Source organism: Thunnus maccoyii, chromosome 12, assembly GCF_910596095.1.
Source record: "Thunnus maccoyii chromosome 12, fThuMac1.1, whole genome shotgun sequence".
Lineage (NCBI taxonomy): Eukaryota > Metazoa > Chordata > Actinopteri > Scombriformes > Scombridae > Thunnus > Thunnus maccoyii.
In genome coordinates, this window is record NC_056544.1 from 13246855 (window position 1) to 13265317 (window position 18463).

Here is an 18463-nt window from a genome sequence, read left to right on the forward strand (position 1 = left end):
ACATTGACAAAGACACTTAATTTAATGTGAATGGTTCATGTCATGGCCAATTCCCCATCTACTTAAAGTAAGGTGAATCTCTAATATTTAGGTCTTTTGATGACAACTGAACCATCAGAGGTTAACTCGGGGGAGACTGTATCCCGTCTCTGTTCAAAGATGCTCGTGTCTGACATGAATGGCTTCTTTGATCTTTCTCCGGCCAGTTCGGTACTTTGTTCTACACACACTGAAGCATCTCCATCATCCGCTGATGAAGACTGTGAGATTCGGCTGTAAGCTGTAAGAAAAGACAATTTCAATCAGGACAGACTGAGTGAAAGAAGGGATTAAAGGATCACTGTGTGAGATTCAGGGTGATCTATTGGCAAAATTAGAATATAATATTCATAAGTATGTTTTCATTAGTGTATAATCTCATGAAAATAAGAATCGTGTTTTCGTTAGCTTAGAATGAGCCCTTTATATCTACATAGGTGGTAGCGGGTCCTCTTCCACAGAGCCCGCCATCTTGCACCGCCATGTTTCTACAGTAGCCCAGGATGGACAGTGTAGGTTCTCCTACATGCTTGGAGGGGGAGGGGGAGCGGAGGTGTATTTATTTGGTTGCAATCTGCAACCTCACCGCTAGATGCCACTAAATCCTACACACTGGTCCTTTAAAGAGTTAAGAAATGACTTTATTTGATATAGTATAAACAAAAAGAAAATATGAGACATATGTGAGGAGTCTTTAGTGATTAGATCCCATTTTACAGGTCTAGTCATGCCATGAGCAAAATAAAAAGCAATATAAAAATATCAAAGGAATCAAGAGTGAAGGACAGCCCATAGTTGAAGATCTGGATGGATGTGATGTGGGGCAAGATGTGCTCACTGGACAGCTGGTTCTGATGAACAGGCTTGAGGTGGGTCGCATCATTGGAGAATGAATTGACGGAGGATGATGGGGAGAAAGGAACAGATTTGTGTATATTTCTGCAACATGTATACTTTAGCTACATGTATATTTTTATGTGTACCTGTGTGAGCCACGTCAAAGACAAATTTCCAGTGAAATTTGCGACAGATTATAAAGTTGTTTTGATTTTAAAATTTGACAGCATCAAGATGATTGGCTCACAGATGTCTGACTGAGAAGTTAGCTGATTGAGTTGGAAGCCGTAAAGGAACAAGACTGGAGTCTACGGCCATACAAGCTGCTCTGTGAGGCTACAGCAGTACTAAGAGCTAAATGCTAATGATGTTCTCTGCAGGCTAACATGTTAATATGTTGATGTTAAGCAGATATAATGTTTACCATGTTCACCTTCTTTGTTTAGCTGCATGTTAGCATCATGCTTATATTGTCTAATTAGCAGTAAACACAAAGTGCAGCTGAGGCTAATGAAAATGTAATTAGTTTTGCAGTTATTAAGTCATAAACCTGTTGACTGACCTTATGGAAAATCAGAAGATCACCAAAGTTGTTAGAATTTGTCCTGAGGACCACATTTCATGGGAATCCAGATATTTCACCCCAAAACACATATGTGAACCTCATGGTGGCACTAAAGGAGAAGTCAGAAGATCACTAAAGTCATTAGGTTTCATCCTCTGGCAACCATGAATATCTGTACGAAATGTTGTGCTGCGATATCTCACTAATAAGTGAAAACTTTGACCTGCTGGTGGTGCTAGAAGAAAATAAAGGGGACTCAAATTATTATGATTCATCCTCTGAAAATCTGGGATACATGTATCAAATTTTATGGCAAGCAATCTGATAGTTGTCATGACATCACACTAAAAAACATATAAAAGGCCATCAGCTGGTGGCACTATAGATTAAAAGTCAGGGGATCATCAAATTCAGTAAGATTCATCCTCTGGGTACCATGACTGTCTGTACAAAAGGCTATGTAATACTTTCGATAGTTGTTGGGATATTTCAGTCCAAACCAACCAAAGTGGTGGACCAACCAACCAACAGGCCAGCATGAAGATAGTCTTCTTAACTGAATATTTGCAAAGCTTTATGGTAAGATTTTTTGGGGGGTCAAACTACTGTTTCCAAGGAAAAGAACAAACTTTCATGGTCAAAGTAATTGATATTACAGTAAACCTTTCACTCCTTCAGTGTCTCAGATTTGATCAGTGGGATAGAAGCCCGTCTTTCCAGAAACACAGACCATTAAAAACCTTAAAAGTAGAACCCCTTAACGTATTCAGTGAAGCCACAGATGACATGAAAAAATGAAATTATGCCTGTAATGACAATCTATGTTGCGGTGTGTATGAAAACAACCCATGAATTTCAGCCATGGCAAAGCAAAAATGAGGCCAAAGCAAACATAACCCAGTAGGCCTGTGGTTGGACAGTACGGAGGTATTCCATGTGGTTAGCATCAGTGCCCACCGTGTCTCCATGACTTCCTCCATGACTGCCTTCCTGCCGCCCAGATGGGGCCTCTTGGCTCGGAAACACTTAAACCCAGCATGGTGGTTAAACCAAGTCTGAGCAACTGCTTTATCAGCACAAAGACTGGAGTTTATAAAATCCAGATTAGTTTAGACTTCTCACCATTGGTACATTTCGACAGACAAGGTCTTCTCTTGTATCCTTTTCCCCTATTTTTATTAGGCTTGCTCGCTGGCTTGTTTGATCTCTTCACATTAACAGCATTACTGCAAAAAAAAACAAACCCACAAACAAGCAGCTCATAATAAGCACGCACAGGAGCCTAAAAACACCACACAGCAGCGTGGAAAGCATGACGCCATTCAAAGCCTCATTACGCTCTCTGTTTCCTACTGAAGGCAGTATGCATTACTTGGTGGTGTTATTTTGCTCCCGTTAAGATGTTATAATAGCTCTCTGCAAGTCATTTTTGTGTCATCATCTTCGTCCAGCCTCCCCTGTGTATTGTGTGTTCTCTATTGTGTGTGGATGGCTGCTCCTTTTCTGGAGAGTGATTGACATTGTTTGTCTGTTTGGCGAGGCGCCTGACATTTCTAGAAGTCACAGTGCACATTAAGACTGAGCCAATCCTCCTGCCATGTGTGTGTGTGTGTGTGTGTGCAATTGAATTGTTGGTATGTGCAGTGCATGTACACTATTTATACACTATGAAAGTGTGTGATGCAAAATTTAATCTCATAAACTTTGAGCATAAACAGGCTCAGACATCCACTTTGACTTCCTAGAGTGCAAATATATGTTCAATATTCATAATTTAGGATATTTTGTCAATACAGCATCTGCTCAGTTGCAGCTATGGAGTCAAAAAAGGCAAAGAACAAACGTTTTTTTATCCTGCAACGTCAGTTCTGGTGCGCTGATGATCTCGGGGTGTTTTCACACGTTCAGCTGAGCTCCCAGGAGCAGTTCCCTGAGGCCTTTGCAGTAAACCTCTTTTAGAGTTGTGTTTAGTGCGTCTGCATCTCTTTCCCACTCCTCCTCCTGTCGTGTTCAGAGGGAATTGGAGATGCAGTGAGAGCCGGATGAATCCCCCACTGCTCTGTTTGTTTCTGTTTTTCCCCATCACTCTCACGGCGCTGATGAGGGGCCCCTTCAACAGACTTGCCTGTTAATGTGTCTGCTTGTAAAATAAACACACTGACTGGATCAAGAGCATCACTGGTAGGCCTTAACTGCTGCTTGTATTTCTTGATCCTAAGTTTCTGTGCGAATGTGTCTGTTTGAGTGTGAGCCAGTGACTGTAATTTGCATATTTTTTTTCCTTCTGTCTCACAAAAGTATTACAAAACACACTATTGTGTTTGGATGCCAACAAAAGCAAGCCAAGAACTAACGTTCGCAATGGGATTAGAGGGGAAACCAAAAGCAACTATGTTTACACACTAAATACGATTAAATATGACTAAACTATGTTCTCTGAGACCTCAAACAGCTTTGTTTGATCAGCTTTTTGAATTTTAAATGAGAGATTTTAGAGGAACTTTTTTTATTGTTGTATTTTTTGTAGTTACTGTGAAACAAAGAATAACACCAAGCGGGCACGATGAGGATAGATGGTTGAATGAACTAACATTTTCCTAGAAGATGTTTGGCTGGCTCAGACTCTGTTGTCACTCAGCGCTTCATCCAGTCTCCTGTTGATTTATGTGCTGACAAAAAGCTCATGTGTTAACCAGATGTGCACCTATCTAATATCTGTACTTATGTCACATTACATCCGTTCTGCAGATACCAGAAGAAAATCCAAAAATGTCCATGAACATCTGTAATATTTATGTCAGAAGACCACCACAAACTGAAAGTCTACACCGTTCAATAACCGTAATGGACTGGATCAATACTTGTTATTGGAAACTCCTATACCTCTTCGGACTGGAAACAGATCAGTGGCACTGTGGACAGAAAATCTGTCCTCAGCTTCATTTCCAGAGGATCAATTTCCAACTGAATAACAAGTCTTTCCCCAGACTGTTGACCTTCAGTGTTGGATTCCTCAGTGTAAGAACAACACCTAGAAACACACAACAGTATAACCAGGTGTCATATTTACGCAGGTTTACTTCCTCTGAGGTTTACAAAAGACAGACAGCGTCATATTTCAAACCACTGCATGGTGAGTGTTTTAGCACAGATGCCTTCAACTGTCTCAAAACGTGGAGGGCTATTTTCCATAAAAGCTGCCCTGATTAATATTATATATTAAAAGTGGATGAAATGACCACATGTAATCTTACCGGTAGTGATGAACCCACAGAGGATTATCACCAATTCTGCTGTGAATTAGTTCTACGCTGCTTTTTAGCTTTCTGTTAATTGTTTCGGTTTTACAGCCCACAACTTTACTGTTTTAGGTCATTTTCATCGCTCTCACCAACGCTGTTTCCAGTCGCAACAACTGTTTTCATCAAAACCCGCTGTGTACTACCTGACCTGTACCAACAGCTGACAAAGTTATCAACTAGCTATTGAACGTAGTGGAGCATTTAGCAGCTAAAGAGCCAGATATTGCCCTCAGGAGTTGGTGGAACCCAAAACAGAGCTAAAATCAGAGCAAATATGTGACCAGAAACACCACTTAAATAATGTTAATGTATAAATAGGCAACTGTGTGCTAACAGGTTTGTCATGTAGCAACTTTATAGTCATCATTTGACAGTGTTGTGTTTACAATATGTTGGGCCACCCCAAATTGGTAAAAAAAAATCAATGAGTGCAGCTTTAAAATTCTTAAAATTTGGAAAAATCCCCTTATTACACATTGTATGACAGTATCTTTTGTATCAGTTGGTTTCTAGCTCTTCATTAAAGGTAAATGTGGTTGTGCCTGTGACTCCATGTTTTATGGCTGCACCATTTCATCAGATTGAAATAATCTGGATGTCTTGTGCATTATTTTTTTTATAGAGTTTCTCAAAAATTCAGCCTGGTATCTTTGGAAACTTTGGGATCTCAACTAGATTTAGAGGATAAAGTTGTGCAGGTTTGAACAAAGTTTGTATTGACTGACCCAGTGGCAGGTTACTGGGGTTTATAATGAGGATAAAGTGAATATTGCAGAAAGCACAAAACCAACACTTCAAGCCTGAATGTGATAACAAGTATTCTCTTGACTTATTATTTAAAGACTCCTGTCTACACAGATTAACTTAATAAACCATAAGTTTGAGAGGAACTCCAGCTCTCATTTCTCCACATTAACTTATTTCAGTTTCCTTTAAATAAAGATTTTAGTCCAGAGTCACTGTGATTACCATGATTAGTGGAACCAACTCCTGCCTCCATTACACCAGGGAAGATGCATAATTCAAAACCATCTTGAGCACACAACAGACTGCAGACCTACAGTATGATGAATAACAAAGAGTCTGCTGCTCTTCTACTCACTTTATCATTGAGAAAAATCAGTGTAGGAGCTAGACCTGTGGTCAGAGCTGCCATCAGCAACGAACCAGCCTTTTTTCCTTTCTTTCTTTATAATATGTTAATAAGGACTGGTGCTGTTTGGTTTCTATTAACCTCCGCTGCAGTGATGAGATGTTGGCTGTTGCCAGGTTGTGAAATGCTTCTGAAGCAATTAAATCTGCTCCACATCAGTCAAATGTTATTCCTGAACACATTAATTGGTTAGATACAGTATGATCTTTACTTGCTCTCATTACAATAGAAGGTCTGGCTGTTATATGTAATTATAGGCCTACAACTTGTGTCACACAGGAGGTGTGTGGAAACAGAGCATATGAGGATGTGAGGGGGTTTTAATTCACAGACACCGGATCAACCTTTAAGGTTTATGCAGGAATCGGATTATGGTCATATAAAGTACACCCCCTCGCTCTCTTTTTAACCCCCACCCTCCCCCCTCCCACCCTCGTTTCCCCCTCTTTGGATGGGGGCGCTGGAACCGTCTGCCTGTCACCGCTTGCCTCTTTGTTCAAACTGATTTTGCTTATCTCCCTCAGCGTAGCTGCTGGCGAGGAGGGGGACGGAGCACCTTGCTCTGTGGTGTGTGTGTGTGTGTGTGTGGTGTGTATGTGCATCTATTCCGATCTGGCAGATATCAGATGTCTGAGGATGAACGGCGCATCGACTGCTCACTGAGGAGAAGGACAACGTTGAAGGAGTGAGAAGTCCAAGACGTGGAGCGCTTGTGCACACACACACTCCCGCTGGTCTTTTCTGCCTCTGCAAAGTGCTGTTTCACCCTTGTTTCGTCGTTTGCCGTCTCTGCACCCTCTGGGAGCTTTGGAGAGCACCTGCACTGTGAGGCGCAAAGCTTTCGCTCACATTTCAGAGGATTGCACCATTCAGACGCATCTCGTTAAGGTAAGAATGAACGCAAGGAAACCATTTGCTTCATATGCATGCTTTATGGAATCAGTCATATGGTCAGTGTGTCATATCTCAAGTCACCGGGTAGCAGGAGGCGCCTGATCAGAGAGAGAGAGACCGTTCAGCTGCTTTAAAGTCTCTCAGTTTCTTGGTTTCAACATAAAAACGCACTTTCGGTTAAACTGGAGCGAAAACAGGTCTTGTCGTTTTATGGAAATTTTGGAGTTCTTTTCACATCGCCCATCCATGCAACATCTAATCATATGAATATGTAATAAGTGTAAGTAAAAAAGAATTTTCTCTTGCCTTTTTCCTCGCACGATCACAAGCTTCATCTTCTGAGACGCGCACAAATCGCACCCGTTTGGGATATCTTTAATTATTTACAGATCAAAGCTTTTAATATTGGTCTATATTTACGACCCATGTAAGGGCATGCATAAATCATCAACTCACCATGTAACCTTGTTAGTGTGCCCTTTACATGGTTTCATCATCATCAAGAGATCTTTATTTTAGAAGAACTTTGTGTCCAAACACACACACACCTAAATCTTCCTTTACACTTGACAAAGAATTAAAAGAAACCAAAGGGGAGGATGCCTTCTGTTGACTGATGCAATTGTGGAAGCAGATCTGAACACTTGAACAGGTGTTTGTGAAATCTATTATGTAAATCAGAGTCCTGTGGTGAACAAACAACATGTGTTGAATAACTGCCAAAATCAGATCTTATATTGGGCCACCTCCAGAGCTGTCATCTGGGCATGACATCAAAGATACTGTATAGAAACTGGATTATCAGTGATCGCTGTGTCTGCGCTGGCTCTCTCTCTCACACACACACATGCACACACACTGTTTTATCTTCACATTATAGTACTTCATGTCTGTGTGGCTTGTAAAACTAACTTTGCTTTTGTCCTTAAAATATGGAATCAAAAATGACACAAATTGCCTGGTGCCAAGCAGGTGAACAGACCTTTCAGAGTCTTATATTGATGTCTGCCTTCTCTGTAAACAAACACTGGCCTGTACAAATCACGGTGAAGGAGGAGAACAGTTTGGGTCACCTTGACAAATGAGCTGTATTGTTTGAGAATATGAGAGCCCCCGCAGCCCAATAACGCCTATATTCTGTGTCTATTCACCGCTCCACAGTCTGGAGGAGTCCGAGTCTTTTCTTCTTCGGCCTTGTTAGTGGGCCCACCACCAGCTGTGTGTCAGTGCCACAAAGCAGGACGAGGTTAACTAGGCAACGCCGCACTATATACGAGCTTGAGCTGAGGAAATGTGTGTGTGCCAGAGATAACAGAGAAGGAGAGATGGTGCCTGTAGGATGAGAGGAGAATAGTGAGGAATGAGGCTAAGAGACCCAGCTGAAAGTTTACAGCATGCATTTTTTATTCTGTCCGGATGTGTGTGTGTGTGTTTGTGTGTTTGAAAGGGTGCATGGGCATCCGTGAAGCACAGCACGCATACTCAGTATTTGTGTGTATGTTTGTGGGTTCATCTGCGTTACGTAGATGACTGCACTCATACGAGCAGAGGGATCAGAGAGCGATGTTGTGGGGAAGAAAAGGGTCTGATTCTAAAACAGAGAAGTAGCTCAGTTCAGCTGCTTCGCTGTCTGTTGCTGCACACTTAGCACTCAATCAGCCTCAGTATTGTTTATCATGTCTGGCTTTGAGCCTTCTGCAATCCGAGGAGTCAGAGGAGACACTTTACGCGTCAGTGGAAGACGGAAAAACAGACACATTAGATGCTTTGAGATGTTTGAGCTGAAATAATCAGTTAATTGTGAATCAGTTAGTTGATCAACAGAAAAAAATGGCAGCTATTCTAAGTAATTTTTCAAGCAAAAATGCCAAACATCTTATAGTTCCAGCTTCTAAATTGTGAGGATTTCCTGCTTTTCTTTGTCTTATGTGGCAGTGAACTGAATTTCTTTTGGTTAGGTCGGACAAAACAAGCAATTTGAGGACATGAGCAGGCGATTAATCGGTTACCCAAGAAAACACTCAGCACACTAATCGATAATGGAAATTAGGACTAATTGATTGACCAAACATTAGTGGTTGGGGTTTTGATAGTCGCTGTTTTGATAGTCACTTAATCAAGTTATTTTTGAGAAGCTGGCAGCTTCTCAAATTTGGGTTTTGTAGTGTTGGTCAGACAAAACAAGGAAATTGTTATGATTTGTAACTATTTTCTTGACCAAATCTATTGTGAAAATAGTCATTAGCTCTAAAGCACTGTAACACCTCCTAGAATTAAATGAATTAAAAGAGACATTTAGCACAGCTGGTCATACTTTTCTCTCTCTGTGCAGCTTTTCTCTTCAGTTTTCTGCTATGAAAGCATTTCATGAGTCTTGTTGATGGTATATTTGCAGTAGAAGCCAAAGGTAATTCTCAGGCAGGGTTTGATATTATTCTCTGTGAAATGAAAGTGCCCACTGTAATATGTCTTAGGTGACATATTACACAGTGTTAATAGCTAACAGAATGGCACTATATAAATGCAAATCAGCACCAGTGCTCACTTATAGCAGCCTAGGTATGATCAAAATAAGCTTCACCTCTTAGAAACCACAGGCTTGTACCTTTACAGTTATACTACAATGAAAATGTGTTGATTATGTTTAGATCAGAATATGATGGGTAATGCTGCTCAGTGCAGCAAACGTATCAGAAGCTGCAGTCTGTTTTTTGTAATTCATAAACAGCAGCTACAGCTGGCACACGGTGAACTAGACTGTGGACGAAAGTGGGAATTTTATGATCTCTTTGAACTTTGTGGCCCATTTACAGCCAGAGAGGGAATAGGCTTTAGACTAAAAATGACTTCACAGTGATTGAAGCAAAAACTGTCCACGTTTTCAGCACTGGACAGCTCCCAAATCTCAGAGCCTAGTGGTCCAACCACAAACATTTGGCAAATGAAAAAAGAGCAATGAATAGTTGTGTTTTGAGTGACTGGATAAGACGCAATGTTGAACTCTTTCTCTCTTCTCTCCCTGGAATATTGAAACCCTCTCACTGAACGAGTCCCCAGCCACTCAAAACCCAAAAGGGATTGGACGAACTAATCCATCAATCAACTTCACTCTTCAACCTGGGAGGGACTAAAGCAGCCCACCAGGCCAATCATTGCAAGCGTAGATGAGACCACAGCTGAACAGCTCAGCCACACAAAGAGAAAGGTCCCTCTCTTTGTCTTTGGCCAGGGGCTCTCCTCTAAGGTAGTGACTGGTGGAAGACAAATGTTTGGCTTTGTAGTTGGCTAAGAAGGAGCTCTTTTAGGCAGCACCAAAGTTTATCCGCAGTCCAAAAGCTTCTGCAACACAGAGTGGAATCAAATGTTTAATAGTTATTGCAGCTGTGTTACTTTTTGATACCTTTTTCCCTGTTTTAAATATCTCCACTCAGCAACTCTTTCTTGTTATTTTTAACTGCTGATGTGAGAATGAGGAGATCGCTCCTGGCTCTGCGGGCATTGGCACTGGTGATAAACACTTGAAGGACAGAGCTCTCTCTCTCTCTCTCTTTCTTTCCCTCACCTAGTTGATATTCCACAGAATCAGCAGATCATTAAAGATGAGGAATTCTTGGATGAAGTCCCACCAGTGTGTCTATGTTTGTGTCTATTATTCCGTTTCATTTCACAGCTACTCATTTTTCTGACCACCTCTCCCTGTAGATGAAAATGTGGTTGTGCTGTGGCCTGTTTATGGTCACTCTGATGATCTGAAACATACAGTGAGAGAGAGAGTGTGTGTGTGGAGCCAAAGATTGAGTGTACTCGAGATGATAGCATGGACTCATGCACCTGCTCCTTTATTGGCTTTGCTACCAACAGCTAACCTCCAAACCTTCACCTTTGACCCCTGCTGTCTTTTAGACGCAGCTGGTTTAGTGGCCACTTATGCTAATAGCCCCTAGCTACATATATTTGACCTCTGACTCTAAAAATCATTAAACTCCTCAATATTGCTGTTTACTTAAACAAATATTTTAGATACAATATATTTGAATGTGATAGTTTCAATGGAACTGATTCTTTAAAGCTGCTCCAATCAATATTTTCATTTTCTGACCTGCAACTTTACTAGATTGGTTCACTGTTACAGCTCTCATCAGTATTGTTTTTAAAAATCCCATCTAGACATGTTTTACAATGTATGAAAATACTCTGCTTTCACTAATTATATGTGTGTGATATGTTTCTGTATGGTTTTTCAACAAAAAAGTTACCTATAATATCCAGAAGCTATGTATATGCAAATCATTATTCATTTCACAAGTTGAACTGTTGGAAACAAAGCGTCCCCTACTTCACTGTAAAGTCCATCCTCAGTGTTTGTGCACTGGAGACTTCAAGTTTCCTTCACACTCATGGAAGTTGTGTCCTGGACCACGATAGGCTCCCAGACTGGTTTTGATGTTACACATCCTGCTTGTAGCTTCACGCCTTAAACTCAGATTTAAGTTGAACACAGAGAAACTTTCCTTCTTCAGCAGATAAATGTGAAAACAGCCTTCTGATGTCAAACTCTGCACATACTGTCCATCATTCTGCACAGTGAAGCTCAAACATCCAAGTGAAGTAACAATAAGCGAAACACATTTCTGAGTGAAGGAGGACTTTAAACAAATTAGCTCTGATATGATACTTGCCCAGCACCACATTGCCTGGTGCATTTAATATTTAGCAACCAAATAACCAAATATTTCTTTTGGGGGTTGGTGGAGACCAAAAAGGGCAACAAGGAGAGTGAATAGTGGACTTATTGTGCTGCCCCCAAGTGGCCAAAAAATCACATTTCTGCCAAAAAAACCCCCCCATAACAGCTATTAGGAGTAACAATAAAAATACTCAAGATATATCAAAAATATTAGATATTATCTCAAAATTATGACATTTAAAGTCAGAATTATACAAGGGTAAACTAAAATGATGAGATAGTAGTAGTAAGTCCAAATTTTAGTATCATCTTTACTTACCGTCTCATAATTATGACTAACCATGATTTTCAAAAAATATTTATCAATTATTATCAATGTTAACTTTTCATCGTTTTTTACTTTTACTGTCAGAAATGTCTCACCTTCGGATTCTGTGGATAACATCACTCCAACTAGCATCGTGTCACATTTTTCAAAAACAAGTTTACAAAGTGCCTCACAGACATAAAATCAGTGCAGTCCTTCTTTAAGTAAATAAGGTTACTTCTTAAGATCTCTAAGATCTCTTCTTCCATTAAAAGCTTTACAGGTAACACATCAGTTGATGTCAATATGATTTGATCCTCTTGGATGCATCACAGCAATGAGCAATGATCAATTCCACAGGCTGCTGCCTGGTTCTCCCAGGTTTCTATTTCCCCTAAAAGCTATCTCTTACAATATTCTGTTCTCACACATTTACATGCACACTGCTCCTCATATGTAAATCAAATGCATTTAAATTGATTTTTTTGTACAGCTCACGACTGGCTAACATACTCTGAATCACACATAGTCAAGCCTACACCTTTTGCACATGCACACACAATAAAAACTCTCATGTGACAGTGCCAGAATGAAGAGGAGGAGAGAGAAAATGAGCGCATCTGAGATCATCTGCTGCAGGTTAGTTGAGTGTAGTTTCACAGCAACTTAATAGCCCCGCAGGAAGGCTGGGGGCAGATGATTTTTATAAGAACTGTCAATCTCTCTCTCAGGTATGTATTTAACATCACATCAGTATGTTTCTTATGTTGAATACTGAATAATACACCAAAAGAATAGCATTCAAGTTGTAACTACCTATGCTTACAGTCACAACAAACCCAAGTCATGACTCAAAGATGTACTTTTCTCTCTCACTGGACCTGTCTGTCAAGGATCCTTCAGACTGATCTAAATTGCCTCCTCTCCCCGCTTTACTGCGCACACATAGCCAAATCTTAGCTTGGCCTCTCCTAAGCGTGTTATCGAGCTGGTTTAAATAACCGCTGTCGCTGTGCCCAGTGAGATCAATGGTGTCAGTGTGAAAGGATGGAGTGTGTAATCTTGAATCGGAGGGACCAGCAGCTTTCCAGAGTCCTCTCTCCATCTGAAGCCCAGGCCTGAACTGCATGAGTCATTAGTTGCTTTGAGTGTGATTAGTCACCACATAGGCACACTGAACACAAAGGGTATCTGTGTGTGTGTGTGTGTGTGTGGTGGATGAAGGGAGCAGGAAATGAATACCTGATTCAGCTCAGTTCACTTTCTTATTGCAGTTTCTTTTTTTCTGTTTTTAATTTCTTTAGCAATTAATGTTCAAGCGCTCTGGCTTAATGTCTCTTTTGTGGCGCTAAATCACCACTGGATACTGCAACATACTTACACTGTATTTTTTTTTTCTGTCTTTACAATTCATTAGTGAAAATTGCTTTTGTCTAAGCACATGGAAGTTGGAATTTCAGCCTCATATCTATTCAGGATGGACTGGCTACAGCCATTCTCTCCCGCACAGCAAATTAAGGAGAATTATAACGCTTCCAACGCAGCTTTTCTGAAGCGCTTTCATCATGCCAGAGCATTGTTGTCATGACGGTGATAAAAATGACCTTCCTTTCATTCCTTTTTCTTCATATTCTTCCACTCCCAGCTCACCACTTTGTCTGTCACTCATCTGGAGCTGTTATTCTGCTGTTCACGCCACCGCTCTCTGGAGGTAATAGTTTTGTGAGAAATGATTAAAGAAAAAGGGAAGGAGAGGAATCACCTTCTCCTGTCAGATCCCAGTAGGGGGAAACAAGACTGACAGTTTGACTCTTTACTGTAAAACTGGCTCCGCTTCAGTCTTGAAGTCTAATAGCGCAGATTTATCTGAAGTCTTCAGCCTCTCCTCTAGAGCTACTCTGTATTTTTAGACATTAATTCTGCTTCTTCCTCTTGTCATCATGCTGCTGCCCGAGCAAGGTTTAGAAGCTTCCTGTAAAAATACAGAATAAACTCTTGGATTTTTCTTTTATCAGAAAATATTCCCTGTGCAGCAACTAGAGCTTGAACTCTCTTGTGTTTGGTGGAGAACAATATTCTGTCAAATGCCAAGCAGGAAAGAAAAATATCTGTTTTTTTTTACCATAAAAAGGAAAATATTGCACACAAACAAGATTTCAAGAGCACAATTGTAAGGAATGGCTAAAACAGTACATTTGTCTGCTCTGAGCTGGAGACGTTAGCATGCCTGCTTAACTAGCTTAGAGTAGTAAGTGAGCATTACTTAAAAAGTCAATCCACATATATTAGTTAACTATATTATTGTGTGGGATTACAGGTTATGTTACAAAATGCATTGTTGGACTGGAAGACTGACACATTCACTGAGTGGCAGCTAAGATGCTAGTAGTTATATAGGTGAATTGCCATAATGTGGGACACTAAGCTCCAGTGGGTGTAGGTCTTCCTGAAACAAATGAAAGTCAATAAAACAATCCGTCAACACAAGCTGTGATGTCATGTGATCAAAATCACATGACTTCTCAGATGTCCAATCATCCTACACCCACTGGAGCTTAGGTGTCCTACAACACGACAATTCACTAAGGCTAACATTTTATTTTGTTCTTGGTTTGGGGAAGTTTACGCTCCAGCCAAACCAGAGACGGCGTTACGTTACCCAAACTTATCAGCCAGTCCTCAAATAATTTTCTCTAGTATAAGTGAAACAATCTTTTTAATTGGGTAGCTAGCCTCAGTCTTTAAGGATATCGACTATGTAGTCGTCAAATGCATAATGAAGACCCTGCTACAGGGTTCTTGTTAAAAACAAGTTAGCTTGAAATATTAAAAAGTGAGCAGGAGACAACGTTTTCTCCCAATTCACTGTTATAATTGTAAACTGCATGAGCAGGTGCAACAACAGTAACAGTAACCATAAGACATGAAGCATATTTGTTGTCTTGCAGAATGTAGGCTCAACAAACTTAAACAGATTTAACTGAGATGACAGCAGCCAGTGTGTGTGCTTGTGTGTGTTATTATGTGTATGTTTGTGCACATGAATGTACAGTAGATGAGATTCAGTGACCTACCTTGTGCATTGGCTGGGATTTGATGCAGGGCTTTATAGTAGCTGTACCATTACAGCTGCATTCATGTGTGAGTGTGTGAGTGTGTGAGTGTGTGTGTGTGTATGTCATGAATCAACATGGGACCCAACCTGGCCTGATTAACAAAACCTTTGCAGTCTGTACACACACACACACACACAAACTAACACATACTTCAATGTACCGTGTTCAAGGCATTTTGAGCATAAAGCTGTCGTGCTGCACTCACAAACATGATTTATCTCACAACCCCAACAGAAGCTGATATGATGTGCTCCACACTTTTCATGTTTTTTCTCTAAATAATTTTCCCACCAACTATAGAACTGAAGGAAATTTGTGTCGAGGGGCCCGTCTTGCCTGCGTCATGACGATCATGAGGCCAGTTGGTCTCCTTCTTCAACAGATTGACAGCTTAGTGCTGAGCCATAATGTAGGTCTGCCAGCCTCATCTGTTAGCTCTCTTTGGATCTCTGTCACTCTGCTTGCTGGCCCTTACAATGAGCTGAGAATGCGTCCTATTCAGACAACATCGTGAAAATGTGTCGGATGGACATCCACATTGAAGTCCACTGAAGCATTTTAGAGACTTCTGGCTCTTTTCTCCTCAAGACACAACTGTGCCTGTGAAAGTGAAGAGGGGTGATTTAGAGGGAGGCGTTCACGACATCTGATGTCTCGTCCCTAACAAAAGGTGGTACTGGTTAGTATGCGGCTGGTGTTATTGGATGGCCAGTGCACTGTAAATCCCCTCTGGTAAAACTTTGAATGGCTGCTGTCTATAGGCACATAGTGTTGTATGTTGTATAGCATCCATAGAGATGTCCATAGGCTGAACTCTGTATTCTGCTGGTGTGGATAGTGGTTGCTGGGCCCCCGCCAGTCCCAGGCTCTCCGATACAACGCTCTCTAACGCTCTCCGCTCACAAGACTGGGCAAACTTCTCGGTGTCATGACCCTCTCCAAGCCTTTAGAAATCTCTTGTCACCCACCCAGCTAGCCCAACCAAAGGTTCAGGCTGGTCTTCAACATGCAAAGAACCCAATGGCTTGACCCCAATCTGTCACAGCCCATCACAAGGTCCTAACCCACCTTCAGAGATGGGATGCCTCAGAGTGTGTGGCACAGTGGGGTCTCAATCCCCCTTTTTCAAGTGTCCAGAAACCAACTTGATTGCCCGCTATTAAAAACTGCTTAACAAATTGTTGTTTAATGACAGCATAGCTTCACAGGTGTCACAGAGTTTCTTACTATCTGAGAGGAATGTTCTTCTTTAGCCTCACACGCTCCAGTTTTATACGGTTGAAGGTTTACTCAGCTTTCACTTGGTCAGAAAGAGCCACCATTATTCCTATAATTTATAAAGGGTTGAACTGGTGTTGCATAATCTTCTTTCTAAGCATCAGGGATGCTGTTGGCATGAATGGCTGTTACCTTGGTGAATGTGAAGAGGCCATTTGCTTCCTTGGGTAAATTATTTACTTTATGTAAACGAGATCTATGTTGGATTAATTTCTCTTACAAACAATTTTGAATCTTTCAAATTTAATTCTACACAACTTACTAGCAAAGTCTTTGTAGTTAAGAGGACAGAAAGAAGACATTTTTTGTCCAAAAGTAAATGAATAAAGTTGAAAGTTATTTGTTTTAATACCCCCTTTAATTTCAAAGCTGTTTTTTCTTCAAACAACATATTCTCTTTATCTCCATTTCATACCAGTACGGGGCAATAAAGCTCCATCTCTCCGTTGAGCTGAGACGCTTCGGCCCCGAGCCAAATCCTCTGGCAAAGTCTGCAGCTCTTTTCTGATGTGTGGTAGGATTTCCTCTTTGTTGTGCGGTAGGGATGCACCAGAATCATTTTTTCACTGCAGAACACTAAAAATTAATCCAGTGCTTCAGTTGAGTATTTGGGTGTTGTAAGATTCATTCGACTATATCCTATTAAATTTATCACTCCATGTGTGGTATAACATCAAATTAGATGGCTTATTTCATCTAGTTAGGAGACCAGTACTGGATGCCATTATCAGCAAAGTAGTGATGTGGGCAGCTGTAGCTCAGGTGGCAACGCCAGTCGACCATTAATCGTTGGGGCGGTGGTTTCGATGTTGAAGTGTTCTCGAACAAGACGCTCAACCCCAAATTGTTCCCGGTGTCACTGTGGACAAAAGCGTCTGCCAAATGAATGCAATGTATCCAACAGTGCATCCTACCATCCCAAGAGTGGATGGGTTCGAAGGTCACCTTGTCTCATTGCAGTGCCAATAGTTTATAGCCCCTCTCTCTCTCTCTCTCTCTCTCTCTCTCTCTCACACACAGTCTGCCATAGCTACTATAGCTCACTGTCTGGAAAGCACTGAATACAAGCCTCAGTGAACTATGTCTGGGTCCTGCAGTATTATTTATTTATTATGACATTATCACACCAATAAATAAATTGAACATATGATTCATTATCAGTCCATGTCTGTGATACTGTACACATGCAACTAAATCACCTCACTTGTCTTAAATTGACTTTTTAATGATTCGTGTTTGACGCCATTTTGGGGCATTTGATGTATTTTTTATGGGTGTGGCCCGTGTTGAGCCGACTATAATTGGGAGACTGTCACAGTGCAGGAAAGTCACTGCAACATCAAGAGACAAAAAAAAAAAAATCTTTTTGTGTCACATTGTTTTCACCTGCTTTCTCACCTGAGGTGGCCTCACAGATGTTGGTAAACTCACCTTTAGTGAGACAATTGCTGTCATAGTCGAGAGCCCATTAAAGGACAGGTTCACAATTTTTTAAAGGCCTAAAACAATAGTCAGGTGCTCAAATGAGAATTGAAACATGTTTTTCTTGCACTTTCAATGTCAATGATTGGGGATAAAATCTACAGTCTTCCTTCCATACAAAAATATACTTGAAAAATTATGAGCCTATATCCTTTAAGATACGTGACACATATTGGGACGACACGACCAATAGAGTTACACTTCATATTGCAGTATCATTTCTATCAGCTGAAGATCCCATAACTTCAAAATTTAAATTTTAAGAGTCTTGTTTTTATGTTGATGCGTTGGTTTGAGTCTAATTGGCTTTGAAAAGGTTTCATAAACCAAACAGCTGTGAAGTTTTTTTCCAGGCACACGCATGAGCAAGTAGTCATCTGTTCAAACATGAAAAAACTTCAAACATGAAAATTACCAAGTGAAAAAATAATACTGAAAAATACTGATGAAAAAATACCAAACGAGCGATGAAACTGTAACTTTAAAGCTCGTAAGCGCCGACTCAGGGCAATACTTGGTGTTAGTTACTTGAAAGAGTTTATTTGATAGTTTTAGTATAAACTTACAGCATGTAGTGATAAAACAGATACTGTATAGTTTGTCTTTAAGGGAAGAGTATGGCTGTGAATGTTTAGGGTGCCAACACTGAACATGCAAATATTTACCATTTAACCATTTATATGAATATGGATGATAAAATGATGATATTATGCTTGCATTGGGGAAGATGGAGACACAATTGACAGCTCATAAAATAAGATTAGATTCACGTTATTGTCTAAAAGGACATCTTGTGTGTCTTG

At 40.6% G+C, this 18463-nt stretch overlaps 1 protein-coding gene across 1 annotated transcript in view; it reads left to right on the top strand.

Moving 5' to 3' along the window:
• Window positions 1-6545: 6545 nt before the first annotated feature.
• The window catches only part of LOC121909394 (neurocan core protein-like), a 45944-nt gene continuing 34026 nt past the window's right edge, over window positions 6546-18463 (top strand). The window contains exon 1 of the mRNA XM_042429931.1: window positions 6546-6784. The gene's annotated coding sequence lies outside the window, so the exon portion shown is untranslated. The remainder of the gene's footprint in view (window positions 6785-18463) is intronic.